General features: G+C 36.7%; 1 protein-coding gene and 1 long non-coding RNA gene across 21 annotated transcripts in view; one reads left to right on the top strand and one right to left on the bottom strand.

The window, feature by feature from the left end:
• The window catches only part of RALYL (RALY RNA binding protein like), a 712,238-nt gene that overhangs the window by 507,428 nt on the left and 187,379 nt on the right, over positions 1-17,431 (top strand). The gene's annotated exons all lie outside the window — the stretch shown is intronic.
• Positions 839-16,088, bottom strand: LOC118352783 (uncharacterized). The gene is made up of 5 exons (XR_004810520.1): positions 15,933-16,088; positions 15,047-15,139; positions 9,548-9,696; positions 6,513-6,616; positions 839-5,803 (listed from the first exon to the last, which is right to left on the bottom strand). It is a non-coding gene; the product is annotated as an uncharacterized LOC118352783 (long non-coding RNA).

Here is a 17,431-nt window from a genome sequence, read left to right on the forward strand (position 1 = left end):
ATGGCCTTTTATCATTGACTTTATATTATCTCTAGAATTTCATTTGTATTTAAAATAAAAATAAAATCCACATCTATTTTGTGAAATGCCTTATAGAGAGTGTGGCATATATTTTTGTAATGTTTCATGCCTTAGGCTGCTTATCATTGGGAAGAGTTATATTTTATATTATATGATTCTTTTGACTCCTAGTGAACTTGAAACTGCCTTAGAGGAACAGCTGGTTGTATTTCCTTAAATAAACACACATTGTTCTTCAAATTGCTGGTATCTGTCTTCTTAATAGGCTCCACAGGCAATGGGAATCTTGACTTTGAAGTCACCTCTGCTGGGTTCATGTAGATATCTGACTATTTCATACCTTTTTTTTTTCTCATACTTGAACAGTATCTTTCAACTCCAGTTTGTCTATAAATGTACAGCATGTTGTCATAACTTATTCTTTACCTTTTCTCTGAGTTTATAATATTTTAGCATTTTATTCTATATGATAATTAAATGTAATATAAAATAAAGTATCAAAAATATGTGATACCTGTAAATGCATTACAGACTACCTGGAACATTTGATTCTATCTTTAAAAAAAAAAAAGATTTTATTTATTTACTCATGAAAGGCACAGAGAGAGGCAGAGACATAGGCAGAGGGAGAAGCAGGCTCCTCACAGGGAGCCCAATACAGGATTTGATCCCGGACCCCGAGTTCACGACCTGAGCCAAAGGCAGAAGCTCAACCACTGAGTTGAGTCACCCAGGTGCCCCCATTTGATTCTATCTAATTTATAGTGTCAGTTATTAGTGAGAGGCTAGCTCATAATTAAATAAAAATGCACTCACACAGACTCAGAAATAGTTTATTTTTAATTGGAATTCAAGGAAAAAATTCATTTGCTTTATCACTCTCAGCTTTGCTAAGGTAGCAAGGGAAAAATGGTCACTCGAATTTTAAAAGTGGTCATAGAATTTTTCTCAGCACTGAATTTGTCCTCCAAGAACTATTTTTATAATATTAGCCTTTTTCTAGTGATCATTTCTAACATACATGATACACTCAAATTTGATTAATGGGTATAGAATCTCCCAAAGAGACTTTAGCAATGAAACTCTATGAAGGGTTCTAGAGTTTGTTTATGCACTATTTAGACAAATATTTTTAGATTATCAGACCAGTTTTCCAAACCAAGCTAGATTTTGAGAGAAGATTTGACTTGAATGGATGTGACAATTTTTTTTGAAATTGGAAGAAAAACAAATCATTTAAATTATACTTTAAAAATATTCATTGTTACCTGAATATTTAAGAAAGAAGTTAGCAAGCACAGGAACAAGATATTAAGACATAATGTTATGAAGATCATAGATATGTTTGTTGCTGAGATTTTCTTTTAGGTCTCTGGAAATGGTTCTCTGGAGATTAAAACCATGCTAAGCAAGTTAACCAGTTTTCTTATACTAACCGCTATTGCCCATCAGGTCAAAGACAGTAGGAGTTGTTTTCATCCCATGGAAACAGCCATCTAACATATTTAGTTGTTTGAAGAAGCTACGAATCATTAGTAATACTATTTCTCCTAGATTACTACTGACAGTAATTAAATCAACAGTTGTAGCAATTTGCCATATACTTCAGGCCCAATTAAGTAAGTCTTGCCTTGCTTATCTGGCTGTTAAAGGATAAAGTGGCTTGGGACCCAGAATTCTCAGTAAGTTGCCTGTCTTACTAATTTTTACCAATGTTAACTTAGGTTGTAGAGTAGGATAAATATCTTTTGGGAGGGGCATCCAAGATGGTAGCATAGAAATATCCTGAACTCACCTCCTCTCACAGATGCACAGATGCACTCACATCCAAAGCTACATATGGATCACTTCCCTCTAAAAAAGATTTGAAAACTAGATCAATTGCTCTCCACAACAAAGCATAAAAGAACAACATCCATGCTGGCAACAGAGGCAGAGACATGGTCTTGCAAAAAAACTATTTCAGCATGGCAATACACAGTAAGGAAGGATCTCACTGGACAAGCAGTCTTTCCAGGGGAGTGAAGTTTTGGTGCCCCACATTGGGATCTCTACCAGAATGATGAGCCCCAGGATCTATACCAGAAAAGACAAGCTCCAGAACATCTGGCTTGGATGACCAATGGGACTAATGTCTGGGCATCCCAAAGTGCTATAATAAATGGAGATTTCTTTTGGAGGGCTTGCTTGACCTGAGACCCAGCAAAAAACAGCAGTTTGAAAAACACCTAAATCTAAAAAACAAAACAAAAAAAAGAAAGAAAGAGAAAAAGAAAAGAAAAAATAAAACAATAATATGTGAGGGAGATTCGTTTGCTGTTCTAGAGGCATAAACTGGAAGGGTAGGGGAAAGCTGAGATGCTCCTCAGAGATGATGGATGCCATTGCTGCATTCCCCACACAGTCTCCTCGCAGTAGGCAAGCAAGGACATGGCACCCTCCCACCACCTTGCTGGGCCACAAGGGGTGGTGAGTGGTCGTAGCACTTGCTGAGAATATGGGGAAGACACGTCCCCACCACCTTGCCAAGACAGGTGGGACAAGCAGTCCGATCACCCTTCCATTCCCAACCTAAAGCCAGCACACACACAGAGAGGTCTTGCTGTATCCCTGAGGTCTTCAAGCACAAGAAGACACATTCTCACTGACTTTAGAAACATTTTTGGAATGTTCCTTGCCCACTACACTCTCCAGCTGCCTCATTAAAGCCAACAGCATGTGGAGTCCACACAGAGGATACCCCTGAATCAGTTTCCCTGGTAGCAAAGAGGGCTGGTGTTCCAGAGCCTTGTGGAACTATAACAATCTGAAAAATAGCTCTTGGCAGGACACCAACTCCAAGGTATTGCACACAGCAGACTGAAACAACCCTGGGCTTCCTCTGAAAATAGCCTGTTCATTTAGTGTGGAGCTTCAACCTCAGGGACAAGCTTCAGGTTTCCTACACATCTAGAGGCTAAAGAGGCACTCATAGGGAGCATAAGCAGAAAGACATCATCCTTGAACATACCTTCGGCCTCACCACAACCCAATGAGACTTCCCAGAAAGGAGCTTACATGATCACCTGTGGCCCTGAATTTGGCAACTTACCCAGGAGACACTTCCAGATCTCCTGGTCTGGAGGCCAAAAGGCTTTACAATTGCAGACTCACAGGACTATAAGTATTTTCATACTTTAAAAGCTGCTGCATGGGATGCCTAGGTGGCTCAGCGGTTGAGTGCCTTTGGCTCAGGACGTGATCTTGGGTTCCGGGGATTGAGTCCCACATCAGGCTCCCTATGGGGAGCTTCTCCCTCTGCTTCTGTCTCTGCCTCTTTGTGTGTCTCTTATGAATAAATAAATAAAATCTTAAAAATTTTTAAACATAAAAAAATAAAAAGCTGCTGCATGAGGGCCTGGCTTCCATTCATCCTGAAACTAGATGTAAGATGAGATTCCTCTCCTTGAATCACTGACAAGTCTTGGCACACCCTCAACAATGGGGGCATATCAAGAATAAACCAGGCAGTTTAGACAGTCTCAAAGTTTCCCATGAGCTAGGGCAAGGTTGAAACAGAAAGATCATCACCTACACAAGGCCACACCTTCAATCTTGAGAGAGGTAGCTGTTTCGTCTAATACATGGAAGCAGACAGAAAATCAAGCAAAATGAGGAAACAGAGAAGTATATTCCAAACAAAAGAAAAAAATCTTCAGGAAAAGATTCAAATGATACGGAGATGAGTAATCTACCTAGTAGAGAATTCAAAGTATGGTTTATAAAGGTGCTCACTGAACTCAGCAGAAGAATAGATCAACCTGGTGATGACATCAACAGAGAAGGCATAAGAAACATACCAAAAAGGACTGAAGGAATAAGAATGTACCAAAAAGAATTGAATAATACAATAACCAAAACAAAAACTGCACTGGAGAGGTTCAGCAGCAGACTAGATGAAGCAGAAGTATGGATCAGTGAACCAGAAGATAAAGCAATGGAACCCACCCAGACACAGCAGCAAGAAGAAAAAAAGAACTTTAATGAAGGTAACGCAAATAACATCAAGTGAAGTAACATTCTCATTATAAGGGCCCCAGAAGGAAAAGAAAGAAACAGGGGCAGAAAACTTCTTTGAAGAAATAATGGCTGAAAACGTTCTTAACCTAGGGAAGGAAACAGATGTGCAGGTCTAGGAAACACAGAGAATTCTGAATATAATGAACCCAAAGAAAACCACACTGAAACACATTATAATTAAAATGTCAAAAATTAGAGAATTTTAAAAGCAGAAAGAGAAAAACAAAGTGTTAAGTACAGGGAAATCCCAGAAGGCTCCCAGCAGAATTCTCAGCAGAAATTTTGCAAGCCGGAAGAGAGTAGCATGACACCTTGAAAGTGCTGGAAACTTGTAGCCGGGAATATGCTACCCAGCAGGGTGATCCTTCAAAACTGCCGAGAAATTAATAAGAGTTTTTCAGATAAGGATAAGCTAGGAGAGTTTCTCACTACTGAACTGGCCTTATGAGAAATATTGAGAGACCTCTTTAAGCTGAAACGAACTGGCAGTGGATAGTAACAAGAAAACACAGGGAAGGAAAAGTCTCACCGGGAAAGATAAATATATAGAAAAGGTGGTGGGTTAATCACTTTTAAAGCTCCTGAGAAGGTTAAAAGATGAAATTATATTTAACTATAACTATGACAATTAGTTAAGGTATACTTAAAATTAAAAAAAAAGATATAAAAATGTGACATCCAAAAACCTAAAATGAGAAAGATGAAAATACAGTTTGGAGTGTGTTCGGATTAAGTGGCTACCAACTTAAAATAGACTGTTGCATCCACAGGATGATACAGGCAAACCTCACAGTAACCACAAAGAAAAACTTAGTCAATACACAATAGAAAAAGAGAGGGATCTAAGTGTAACACCAAAGAAAGTCATGAAACCACAAGAGAAGAAAGAGAAGAACTACAAAATCAGTGATAAAACAATCAACTAAATGGCAACAAGCATATACCTATTCCCTAACTTAGGGGGGAAAAATAAATATAGTAGAAAGTTTAATGAAAATAAAAGTGGCAGAGACTGATTGCTGTCCCATTAATAATCATTCACCCTTTCTTGCAAGATAACAGATTCATAAATAATTAGCTGGGTTCATGGCCACATTTCTCTGCCTTCCTGTGGCCGGGTGACTGCTGACCAGTGTAATGTGAAAAAGGATGTGTGCAACATCTAGGACAATATCTCTAAAAGGAAGGGGTCGTATCTCTCCTTACCATGTCCTCAGTTCTGCTCTGAGGGCAGTGATGTGATGGTCACAGCTCACCTTGGACAGTGAGGTTCAAAGCCAAGCCCTCAGAATGCCTGCACAGGTGGCATGAAGAGCCTGGTTTGAGAATGAGCGGAGAGCCCTATACTGCCCTAAAGGGCCTTCACCCAGAGAGAAAGAATCTTTGATCCTCTTTAAGGCACTGTTCCTCGGGGGCTTTGATGCACAGTCAGACAATTCCTCCTTAATATAAGAAAAATTAGATTTCTTCCTAATCATCAGAGGTACCGATGATGCCATACCCAGGCCCAGACGGGAGCACATCCCCAAAAGTGACATATCAGTGAGGAATAGGACATGTCCTACAGGTGAGAAAGAAATCTGAAGCATGGAGCCGCTGAGAGGTGCACTGGGGATCACACAGCTGGGCACACCAGGCCAGGGGGCCGGGTTCTGACTCCTGGACAAGTGCCTGGCCGTGTGCTGAGCTGCCTTCAGTTCCAGCTTGCAGGACCTCTCTTTCTCTGCAAGAGAAACAATTCTGGGTGTCAATGGGTGCCCTGTGTTCCCAGTTCAGTCCAGGTTGGGCTACCACTCTTATGTGCCTCCTTCCCTTGATTCTTTGGACAGAGCCACGCATTTTACCAGCCATCCAGTGCTTTGACCTCTGAGGTAAGACTTTCTGGAAAGTAAGGCAATCCCGGCATGAGTTTTAGCTCTTCTACTGGCTAGAATTCATCCCTGGCATGGCTGAGGCATGGATCCTTTTCCAGGAAATTCCATGCAATGATGACTGGGATTCTGGAGGGAGAAGTGTTGCCTCCTTCTCAGAAGTGACAGTTTGGGGTGCGCTCCACTGTCTTGGTGGTTTCTGGAGTGACAGGGAAGAAGGGGTAAGGAAGCATTCTCATCAGTCTGACCCAAATTGTGCTTTTTTGCCTTTGTCAAGGAATGCAACCTTATAACTCCAATTGCCAACATTTTCTGAGTGACGTGGGTTTTGTGTAAAACTTCTGAATGTTCTGGAAGGAATCTGATTAACCCAGTGCCACTTGGCGCCCTCGGGATCCTGCATCCACCCCACGTGGTTAGTAGCCATGCTCTTTGAGGGCTTTCCAAGGGAAGAAAGACAAAATGCTAAATTCTACTAAGGCAGGCAGCCTAAGACTGGAACGCTCTCCCCATGGCTCCACATTGAAGAAAACAAAACTTAAAAAAAACCCAAAAACTTACCCCCCTTCTTCTGTTACCACTGGTGGCTTCACCAAGGGCATCTGGGTGGCAAAATGGGTTCAAGTCGCCTTTCCAGCATAGAGTAAGAGTTTGATAATTTGTCTCTAAAAAAAAAAAGAAAAAGAAAATTGTGCTGTAATACTCTTTTTCAAAGCACATGTTCTAAATATTGTAATTCAGTGTAACCACATCAGTTATGATAATATACCTTCAGTTTGGGACCAGATCATTAAATCTGGAAATATGTAACATATGCTGCAATGATGACTATATCCCATTAATCTTTGGAGCTAGCATTCCAATCATTGCTGTAGAACAACACTTAAAATATGACTGTCGAACAAGCTTTTGTCCTTGGAGATTTTCTGGTGGACATTTTATACCTTGTAGCTTTTCATGTGCTTCAAAGCAGTGTAGCTTCATAACAAATACCATTGCCATATTTATGTGGCAATAAAGTTAGTTTAAGTTACTTTTTATGAAGTCATTTATAGCTTTCAGGCATTATTGAGTTTTTTATGACTACTATAAAATGGTATGACTTAAGAGAAATTATAAACTTCTCCCCTATGGTTATTTGTCATGATTAACATGTATAGAATTCTATTGGTCATTTTGTCTGGGATATTTTATTGTCTTCCTTCTAGGAAAGTTAAATAATAGAGATCTCCAAGCAGGTTATTATGCAGTTCATTTAGATTTTGTTCTATGGATTGTATCTATTTCCATGGCCGGTTCTAATTTTAATAAAGTTTAACTGCCAAATTTCCTGAAAAACCAAGTAAGTCTAGACATAACTTCAGTGACAAGTATCATCACATTGTGCTATCAACTAAAAGTTTTATTGGTTGTTCCTATCAGTTATTCTGGGTCAGTTTTTTTTTTAAGATTGTATTTATTTATTCATGAGAGACACAGAGAGAGAGAGAGAGAGAGAGAGAGAGAGGCAGAGACACAGGCAGAGGGAGAAGCAGGCTCCACACAGGGAGCCCAATGTGAGACTCGATCCCGGGTCTCCAAGACCACGCCCTGGGCCGAAGGCAGCGCTAAACCACTGAGCCACCCGGGGATCCCCTCTGGGTCAGTTTTTACCTGAAAGCCTTACTACTATTTTTTCATCTAAACTATCAAATAGTTGTTGTAGGAAACAGATTTTTCTATCATTGCATAAAAATGTATGTTACTAAAGCATTGTTTGTGTGTGTTTGTTTACCTTAAAAAAGACTTAGAAGGCATTTCTTGATCAGGTATTATTATCTTACTCTGCAGATTCATTTCTTGCCATCCCACTTTGCATATTCCAGTTTAGTGCATGATACTGAATTTTCTTTCTGTTCTCTGAGGAATTCTTTTCATCGTTAGCTGCTTGTGTGGCTTCTATTTAGAAAACTCTGCCCTCCTTTCTTAGTTAACTACTACTCATCCTTCAGGTGCTGGCTTAGACAATCACCTGCTACTGAACTGATTTTTCCTCATATATGAGTAGAGGCTGGAGAGGCCACTAGAATTGATCTTTTTATGTATTCCTTTCTACCCTACATGTGCCCTGTGTATGAATTGTAATGTATCCAGTCATTTGTCTATAACCCTTGAAGACAGAAACCAGACTGCTTTGTTCACTGCTGTAGCCCCAGCATGGTCTGGCCCCAGAAGGCCTTCAATCAATAGTTGCCGAAGGATGAAAGGAATAGACAGCCTTACTTATGTATCTGTTTCAACAAGTAGAAATTGTGACCATTTGCCACAAATAAATCACTATGATACTGTCTATTGATGAAATATCTTTTGCCTTTTCATATTGACAAATGTTCTTCGATGATGTTCATGTGCTAAGGTCTTTTTGGTGTCAGGTTTTAGAGTTACTTTGTCTACTAAGCACTCTATTTTTACTTATTTCTTAAGGAGTATTAGAAGGAATCTAAAAACACTTTATGTCATTAGTAATTTAACAATATTTCCCCAAAATGAAGGCATATTTAGAAATGATGTGAATCTCAAGGATTTCTGTTGCAACTATGCTAGTTTTTTAGTTAATTTAAAACTTCCAGATTTTTGGTATCATGTTTTAAGAACTAAAGACTTACGGCTAAAAACACATTCAGAATTAAAATTTTTCTTCTCTACATTCTTTTTTTCTTCTAGCCAGGTTTTGCTCTGCTGCTAGGTTTCATTATTTCTTAGATCAATTTTGTATCAGTTAGAAGAACAATTTGTTTGTTTCTTCTTAGATTTGAAGCTATTATTCTCAGCAGTAACTCAGTGATTGATCCTTTTTCAAAACCTCAACATGACAAAGACATAGATTATGAGAAGTAACTTGAACCAAATCCAGGATATACTGGCTGAAAATATGAAATTTAAGACTTTGCATCATCTACCATAAATCTGTCACTAATTTGTTATGCCACATGTAAATTTTGGAATATAAATTAAAATGGTCTTATAAAGTCACTTCACTGCCTACTTTTAAATTCTCTTCTTTCATTGTCCTTTCTATAATTTTTTTGCTACTCATTAGTTGTATCAACTGGAAATTCTTGAATTGTAACTAAAAGTGACCTAATTTCCAAAGCATTTAAAATTATTACAGGTGAAAGCTCTCTCAAGGGCTTTCAGTGCTTCAAATATGGATGTACAATCTGTGTCAATAATGAATACTGCACATTAAATTGACCTGAATAGAGCACAAACTTTTTTATAGCATCGGCAAATTTCTGCCGTGAAAGCTTAGAATGGAACACTGGAAGAGAAGCTATTAGAATAATACAGGGACTCTGAAAGGATCTCCATGCTATGTGGGTTTGGGAGTTTGTTGTTGTTGTTGTTGTTGTTGTTTTGGGGTTCTTTTGCTTGTTTGTTTGCTTGTTTTTCTCAGTATAATTGAGATTTCCAAGAATTTTTACTGAGGAGTCATTTTATTCTCTGGACTTAACTATTAAAAAAAAGATAAAATTATTAGGGAAGCAATAAGGAATTTGGTAAAGAATTGAAAACAAAATATTATATGCTTGATAAGTTTATCCCAAGCTTCTCACCTGAGTTGTTTAGAACGCCAGGCTAATGAGTCCAAGGCCATAGATTTGAGCTTTCTGTGGTGTGGATAGTTTACTCTCTCTGGATCACAGACCACTGTTGTTATCTTGCCCAGCCATCCTTCAAAGAAGGACCTGGTTCCTAGATAACACTAATGAAAGAGAGAAGACAGATCAACTAGGGCCATCAGAACTACAATGTCTCAAAAAGGATATATTGCTAGTTTACCAATGTATGTATGTATTATTTATAATTTGTGTCATATTACTTGTGACACCTCCATTTAGAGAATGCATCTATGTTTGAATAAGCGTCATTTATTTTCATTTTAATTTATGAAGGCAATAAAACTAAATTAGCTTTATTTTTATTGTCAAGTTCACACACTTAGAATTTAACACAATACAAAATATCTACCATTCAAAAAAAGCTTGCTTCACAGAGGGATATGAAGTTAGTCTCAATATCTTTTACTATAACCTTTTTATTTTATCAGGCATGTTAAATTTTAGATAATTTAAAAGACATTGAAGGGTGCCTGGGTGGCTCTGTTCATTCAGTGTCTGCCTTTGGCTCAGGTCATGATCTCTGGGTCTTAGAATCCAATCCCACATTAAAAAAAAAAAGCCATTTAACTAGTAAAGTATGCTGTTGTCTTCTCTCTCAGGCATTAGTAGGAGTGTGATTAAATTTTTCTAAGAAGCTTTACTTACCATGAAAGATTCTAAGAATCTAAGATTCGTTTAATTGAGGAAGACTTAGGATGAGTTCAGGTACTGCTACAAGTAGAATTGGTAGGAAATTTTCCAGTTTTATCTAGTTATGATGATAGTACACCATGACATTTTTTAAAATAAGGAAATATCTTATACCTCCACTAATAGTGCAGACCATAAACTACTGATTTACTTCCAGTTTGGAACAAACTTTGTTGTGTTCTTCACAATCAGTGTTTCATAGACTTGGATCTGGTTGGACAGAATTATCAGGACGTTCATTTAATTTTATGCTCCACCTTTTTATAAATGTAACCTAACAATTGCATAGAATCAAGCAAAAAGCCTGCAGTTACCTAGGCTAACTTTCTCATTTGGTAGGAAAGGAATGGGTTTGTTTTATCATCCATTATAAATGATGACCAATAAATATACCTGCCCACCTTCCTTCTTTGGGGGAGTAAGTGTTGATTCAGTGCTGGTTAATTCATTAAAAGAATAATAATTGTTACTGAAAAGTTAAAGTTTCACAGAAACACACATGATAATATTCTCCTTTATTTAAAGAATCAACATAAATTTTTAAGAAGTTCTTTTTATTATTGCAACAGTTCCTCTTCTTTTTATGTCCACTTTTTTTGTACTCACCATTCTCATAATCTTTTCCTACATGCTTTTCCATCATCCTTTATTTTCTATTAAAGTGATTCACACACTATAGACTATATTTCTTTCTTTCTGTAGCTTTTTCCAGTAAACTATGAGAACTAAAACTAGATTTTTTTTTTAATCTTTGCATCATCTTACCTAGCTCTGTATCTAATTCATGCTACAATCTCAGTGGGCATTTAATGAATGAATAAATGAATGAATTCATTAATATCTTGCAGTCTTTGGTTTTAGTTTTTGATCTTATATTTTTATTATATTTTTAAATGTACACTTAGTAACACAGATCAGTTAACACATATATTTATCTTTCTAATAAAATTGCACCTGATGGAGCCATAATATTCTTGGCAGTTTCTAAAAATGTGCATGACCTACAAAGGTTTAAATCTGAACTCCTCTTTACAGTTGGTAATCTAATGACTACTCCAAACTCACAATTTAAAAACTTTACATTGATTATCATTCAATAACAATATAAAAAGTAGGCTCTTTATTTGAATTAGGAATAATTCATCATCATTTATCCACCCCTTAGAGTGCTAAGCATATCTGTTAAAGATTTCAGTTAGCCATCTATTTATCTGTGTTAGAGGGAAAATGTCCAAGGCCTTTGACCTACTACTCCAATTTTTGGCAAACTTAAAAAGTTCCATCTTTGGCATTCATTTGGAATTCATCTCCTCGATCCCTTCTGGCCCAGAGCCACAGGAATTGGTTGAGGACTTCTAAAGCAACTTGTATGGCCTTTACTCTATTATTTAACAAATCATTCTAAAACTGAGCCAATGGAGGTAAAAATCCTCCACATTTTATCAATCTAAGAACCAAAATTCTCAGTTATTCCTTTGGACCTTATTTCATCATTCCCCCCCACACTATGCACATGATGTTGTTTGAGATTTTATAGTCAAGTTCCTCATTTCCCTGGAATTTGTGCTTGGAACTTCACCAGACAACTGTCAAATCAATAGTCCATAATTAAACTCGGAGTAGAAGTACTCTGTATATTTCACAATGCTTAATTAATCTTCCCCAATGGAGCACTTTAATGCTATTTTCATAATGGGAATAGTATTATGAGCTCTAAGAATATTTCATTTTGCAATCACCTATTAATTAGGAAGCATAGCTTTATTCATTTTTTTCCTGGATATGCAATCAACCTGTTCTTTATCATGGCCTGAATTTCATGGCCAATAAAGAGGTTATATATACTTTAATTGTATGTATTTAATGAATATTCTATAAATTTCCCACTGCCTAAACCAGTACTATTTGTTAATCATCTGAGTACCAATGTTATTCAAGTGTATTGTGTCAAAAATGTCATTTTCATCTTTCGGGAAGTGGCTTAAGCACAATTTTTTTCTTTCCAGATATAATTGCAAAAGTCATTAAATAATATAGGAAGATACATTGCCATGACTAAAGATCAACCAAGAATGGATATAGGCCATACTTGTTTCTTTTCCCATTTCAGTAGAAATTTGATTTGTGATAATGGTAGTTAATTACTTTGGACAATGAATCCAATCAATCTAGTCAGTTTACTAAAAAGAGAAAAGAGAGTATTAAACAAGAACTCTTGATAAGATTGGAATAGACTACTAAAATAGATTAATTAGTTCAATGCATGCTTTAATCAAAGCAGTGTTGTTATGTCTGTTAGTAGATAATACATCTGTTCACACATAAAAGAATGATGTTTCTTTAAAAAACTTAATTTCCAGTTCTTTTAATAACAGTAATTTTTACATTCACCGTGTTCTAGTTGAGTGTGAACGTTATGTAGTAGATGTCTATGAGTCCTTCAATTTAGAAATATGAGTTACTATGAGAGATAATAAAACTGCCAGAACCCAGATACGTGAAGCTCATAATGAATGATACAGATTCCTATATATTCTGCTCATAAACATTAGAAATGATGAAAAGCTTAATCTAGTTGTAAACAACCTGCATAAATATATTTTATGGGTTTTTTTTCCTGCATGCATATAGAAGTAGCAAACTCATTTAATAATATTGAGCAATCTTAGTTTGAAATCATCAGTTTCCTTTCAATTTAAAATGAGATTATGAAAATAATTATGCTTTAACAAGCAAGTAGGTTTATATTTTCATTGGACATAAAACAATAAAATACTACCTCTTTATAAAATTTGAACACAACTAAGGTATTTCTTTATTGTAAAAGTAAATCCAGATACATAAAATGGCCGTAAAACAACTTCAATGTATAAAATCAAAAAATCCTCAAATAACCATTATTTCGAGTAACTGCATACTTAGACAAACCTGCTCACTGGTATCATAGTTGATCCAGATTCCACTTATATAACTTCTTTTTTGGAAGTGTAGGCCTATTGTGATGCATTTCTTACAGTTCATGGTTGAAAAACCAGGGCAAGTCCAATAGAGGTGTTTTGGTTACAACTTAACAGTTTACTTGAGTTTTTGTGGACTGTATAACTAAAGGATAATCATTAATCCAATATGATTTAAACTCTAGACTTTCAAAAGAGAAATTAAACAGCACTATGTCATTTCTAACAGCAGTGTTTATAAAACAGAAATTGGCTTCAATCCACATTTGAAAACAAAATATTCAATACCATATAAAATATTCTCTCTCTCTCTCTCTCTCTCTCTCTCTCTCTCTATATATATATATATATATATATATATATATATATATATATATTTCAGAAAGAATCTATTTTCTTGCCCGTGAAATAAGAGAGCCAATTTCTAAGAATTTGCTCAATTTTTCATGTTCTTGTCAGATTTACCAAGTCCTTTTCATGGATCCTGCCCAAGTTACTCTCAGCTTTTAAGTGATAAGCATTGAATTCATTCATATATTTAGCAATCATTTATTTAATGATAAATGTACTCTTCTAGGCTTTGTAGGGGCTATACATGAGGTAGTCTTTATTCTCGAGAAGTTTACACTAACACAACACAGGGTAGTCACAAAATTCTCTTAAAGTAAGATGATTTCTGCATTGGTATTCAAACCTTGAAGACAGGTAGACTGTGGGTAATTCAAAGAATGGAGGAAGGTATAGAATGAAACAGAGAAGGAGACATAGAAGATAGTATGGTTTTTGAGAATGAAGAGGGGTTACATTTATTTCCCAAGTTAGAATTCTTCTTGAATGGCTCTGCTGGGAAGAAAGTCATAGGATGTAAATATAAACAAATGTCAGATGGAAAGATTTTCAATTGTATGCTTTCAAGTGTGACATTCATTCTATGATTGTAATGATGCCAACTATTGAGCATGTCCTGGATGAATGAAGCACAATTCTAAGCATCTGAAGGCATTATCTCAGCTGATCTTCACAGTAAGCCTATGGAGAATTAGTATCTCCATCTTATAGCAGAAGACATCAAGCATTAGAGACATGCAAGAAGTTCCCTCAAATTGTTGAGTGCCTAAGCAAAAAACAAAACAACACAAAAAACCCACACACAAATATAAACAAAAAAAAACAACTCTTTCTGACGCCAAAGGCTTAACTCCACCATATCTCCATTCCACACACCATCAGTGAGGAGCTATGAAAGGTTCTGAGCAGGACCATGGGACATAATGAAAAATAGCTAAGGAACATTGATCTGACAGGAGTGTGTCACATGATTTGGAGGAGGCAGGATTAGAAGCATTGACGCAGTTTATCTTAGTAGAGGAATAAAATAATAAGGCCAATAGTTGGTGGTGGTAATGAGAATGGAAATAAAAAGGTTAATATAAAGGAGGGAATGAAAAACATCATATTAAGATGAGTTAATAAGTATAATAATGAATAAGAAGAAGGGGAGGGAGGAGAAGAGGAAGGGTGCTAATGATGGTGAGTTGGTGGTGGAAGAAGAGAAAATAGAGATGGTATAGGCAGAACAGGTGCAGAAGAAAGGGGCAGAGGAGAACAGGAATTGAGAAGGAAGAGCAGGAGCATTTATTTGTTGAAAAAGCCCATTTGACAAAAAGTAAGCAAGTAAGCCACATGGAATATTTGATTTAATGTTTATGAACACCCTGTGTGTTAGATACTGTTATGATCTCTAGTTTGTAGAAGAGGAGATGAAGGCTTGGAACACGTGGCTTACCTGTGGCCACAGAGCCCGTAGGATATGAAACTGAGACCTGCGCTCGCAGACTTGGATGGCAGACCTCATGCCCACTGGCCTTCCCCCCAATACCTGTATGGTGAGCAGAGTGGGATTGTTAATCCTCTTTTAAGGATAAGGCTCCCACAGTATTTTACCTGAGAGCAAAGAGTGAGATCTTCTGCTTTAAAATCTTTATTTTGGAGTACAGGAAACACCATACATGCTGATCATGCAAATGTATATGTGTAATCCTCCTGAAGCCTCTTTCTCCTTTATCCTCCATCTTTAATCCATCGTCAGACCTCACTGATTTTATCTCTTAAATTGTTCTATAACCTGTCCTCTTCTCTCCATCCTCACAGCAACCAACCTACTGCAAGCATTAAATATCTTGTATCCGGGCGGCTGAAACAGCCTTCCAAATAGTGCCTCCCACCTCCATCCCTTCCAGGATACAGTTTGCTTTTTAATATCCTAGCCAGGGTGATATTTGTAAAATGCAAATCTAGTCCTCACATTCAACTACCAAAAAATAACAAAATGGTAATATAAAACACCTTTAATGACTTTCTATTGCCCTTAGAAAAAGAGTGAAGTCCTTCAATGACCTGGAAGGTATTTTACAGGCAGGCATGTCCACCTCTGACCAGCAGCCTATTTTCCATGTAGCTCTTGAGCCTCAGACACATTGATGTCATTTCCTCCCCTCCTTCAGTAAGCAGGGACTTCATTCACCATGTTCCCTTTCATAGAATGCTCTTAAATCCTCAGCTGCCCACTCATTTCTTTCCTGGTTTAACACATATTTTTTGTCCTTCAGACTTAAGGTCAAATATAACTTCCTCGGATATTGTCCTTGATGCTCAGCATAGAGAAGACTTACCTTGTATAGGCTTTTCTAGCTCCCCTTGGCTTTCCTGTGTAACCTTCACCTCTGTTGGCAAATGTGTATTCACAAGTGTGTTTTTGTTGAGCATCTGTCCCTCCTATTTGTCTAGAAGTGCCATGAGAATGGAATCACATGTTTTGTCCCCTGTTTTATCCCTAAAACCTGCACCCAAGATGAAGTAGGTGTCTAGTAAATATTTGCTGAATGAACCATGAATGATTAATAACCTTGTCTCTGTTTAAATACTAGCCTCTCCATTTACTAAATGGGTAACTTTCTTAAAGAAGCTTTTCTTTCCCCATCAGGGAAAAAAAAGGATAGTTACAATCTAATGAGTATGATTATTCATGTAAGGCCCTTCACTAATAGAAAGTACTTAAAAAAAATCCAAAAAACTATTATACTACAAAAACATCGGAGATCTCAAAGAACAAAATGAACATTTGCTGACAGGGAAAAGGTCTTTTAGTGTAAATCAGTTGAAATAAAATACATTTTCATGTTTCAGTAATGCCTAAAAGGGATGTGACATATATAATTTGCTTGACAAAACTAATTTTATAATCCTAATTTTTAAATGGTTATTTTGAAAAATTGATATGCTTTTTGTGCCGGTCCTTATGGGCCGCAGAATTAAATATTAGTTTTTGGGAAAGTCAGAAAAACCAATAAAAACGAAGACAGTGGCCCATCATAGTATTAAGTTAACTTTTTGGTATGCTGATGCTTCCTGCTATCAGACATAAGGAAATTATGAAGAACATTCAAATGAATCACTAGCTTATGGCTCAGGAAATAAATTTAGGGCAACAAACCTAGTGTTATACTGAGCGCTCATCCTGTCATCTGTCATTTAAAACTTTATTTTTTTAAAGAGTTTCTTTTTAAGTAATCTCTACTCCCAATGTGGGGCTCAAACTTACAACCCCAAAGTCAAAAGCCACATGTCCTACTGACTGAGCCAGCCAGGTGCCCCTGGCATCTATCATTCATATGTTTCAGAGCCCTAGAATATATTTTCTCATTCACCTATGCAATACAAAAATTTCTTAATGTTACCAAGTTAAGAAATTAAACTAACGGTGTAAGAGACTTCTTTTTCTCCACATCCTCACTAACACATGTTGTCTCTTACATTGTTGGTGGGAATGCAAACTGATACAGCCACACTGGAAAACAGCATGGAGGTTCCTCAAAAAGTTAAAAATAGAACTACCCTATGATCCAATGATTGCACTACTAGGTATTTACCCACAGGATACAAAAATACTAATTTGAAGGGGTATATGAACCCCAATGTTTATAGCAGCAGCATCAACAATAGCCAAATTATGGAAAGAGCCCAAATGTCCACTAACTGATGAATGAAAGAGGATGAGGTGTATATATATATATATATATAATATATGTATATATTATATTTATGTGTGTGTGTATAATGAAATATTACTCAGCCATCAAAAAGAATGAAATCTTGCCATTTACAATGATGT

The sequence above is a fragment of the Canis lupus genome, chromosome 29 (genome assembly GCF_003254725.2).
Source record: "Canis lupus dingo isolate Sandy chromosome 29, ASM325472v2, whole genome shotgun sequence".
NCBI lineage: Eukaryota > Metazoa > Chordata > Mammalia > Carnivora > Canidae > Canis > Canis lupus.